The sequence below is a fragment of the Mus caroli genome, chromosome 4 (assembly GCF_900094665.2).
Source record: "Mus caroli chromosome 4, CAROLI_EIJ_v1.1, whole genome shotgun sequence".
Classification (NCBI taxonomy): Eukaryota; Metazoa; Chordata; class Mammalia; order Rodentia; family Muridae; genus Mus; species Mus caroli.
The window spans coordinates 5183326-5185163 of NC_034573.1; positions in this window are offsets into that span (position 1 = coordinate 5183326).

The window sequence follows — 1838 nt, forward strand, 5'->3', positions numbered from 1 at the left end:
CTGACCTGCTTGAGTTCCAGTCCTGACTTCCTTTGGTGATGAACAGCAGTATGGAAGTGTAAGCTGAATAAACCCTTTCCTCCCCAACTTGCTTCTTGGTCATGATGTTTGTGCAGGAATAGAAACCCTGACTAAGACAGCTATATATGCTATAAATAGTTTATATGGTAAATGGGTCTGGAGGCTGGGAAACCTCAAAGTATGGCCCTAGTATACAGTTGAGAGGCTGTGTACTGTGTTATTCAGTAGAGGGAGGCAGAGGGGGCAAGGGAGTGTATAAAACAGAAATCATGGCAAGCCCATTTATTCTTTTATCAGTAGTTCACTCCTACAACAACTAACTCCCTCACTCAAAATAACAGCAGTAATCTATTTATGAGCCGGAGCCCTCACAACTTGCTTACCTTTTAACCTCTTACCTCTCCTCAACTCTGTACCTCCCCATTGCAGGCTGAGCTTTGGAAAGGACATGGAAACCAGAGAAGGGACACAAGCTAGAGACGACCACATGGCAATGTGACATGCCAATGATACAGGAGTCAGCTATGAGAACTGATGTTAGAGGTAACCATCTACAGCAAGGGGCTTTTTCAGGGGTCCATGTATTCCTACCTGACCAAGTCCCCATGCTGCTAAGCTCTCACTTCCCGTGATTAGCTCTCTCATAAAATCTAAGTTGACTTCCAGGAGATGGGAGGGAAACTGTATGTGCACGCATAAGAGTGGAGGCAGTTGAATGTCTCTGTGTGTGTGTGTGTGTGTGCACACGCATTTTTGCTTGCAAGTGGTGGGAGGCTGAGGGTCTGAGCGGTTTTCCAAGGTTCCCCAGAATACAGAAGGCTTGTGGTGCATATGGGAGATCTGACAAGAACAGCAGAAGGTGAGGAAATGGCTGGAAGCAACACTAATGCCACTCCATCTGGAAAGAGGGGTACTGTTTAGTACGTCTGGAAAGCATTATTTCTGCAAATAGCTCAACCTCTATCAACTTTCAGGCAGGGATCCCGATCTGCTGCCAAAAAGAGATCTCCCTGACGGCAATGTGGTGGGAGACACTGAGCAAATGAACTAATAGCACAAAGCAGGAAATCTGTAGAGATGGCAGCCGTGAAGGTACCACACAGCAAGCACCTGCCTCTCTCCAAAAGGACAGCCGGGGCTTCACATCACATTAGGCTGGGGCCGCGCTGGGGGAGGGCTCAACCTGGTGGGATTTGGAGCTCAGCAGCCATTTCCAACAATTTCTCACAATCTCTGGGCTCAGAAAAGCCCCAAATAGAGTTAGCCAAATGGCTTTCCTGCATTGATTTTTATACCCGTGGGTATTTTGAAGGAAATTAAATCCATGTGTTTCTGATTCGGTTGCCATTAGCACATGAGAACGTTGTTTTTTTGAGAGTTATAGTGTGCGCTGGGTGCCTTCGCGCTGTGCAGCTTAAATGCCATAAAACCGTCTAGCCAGACATGGAGGTACAGGGAACCGGGTGTGCTGCTGCAAGCCATTTCCCTGCCTGTCCAGAAGGCAGCATGTTTTTGTCATTTGCATCCTCTCTGAATGTAGCACAACATGTTTTCTTGTGTCTGTTAATCATCTATCATTTCCAATTTGAATGAAGCAGTATTAGTATAGATGATGAGAAATTACCCTTAACCACTAAGAGCTGGATGGGAGACCTTCAGAGCAAAGCAGCCACAAAGACTGGCACTGTCCTGGGCAAAGAAGTCAGTGGTGCTGTAGCCCCAGGACGGTCCACAAGGGCTTGACAGGATATCACTTCAGCAGGTGAGACTGCTGTGGGGAGAGCCTGAGTGGGACTCGGGACTCGTGGCACTCCCTC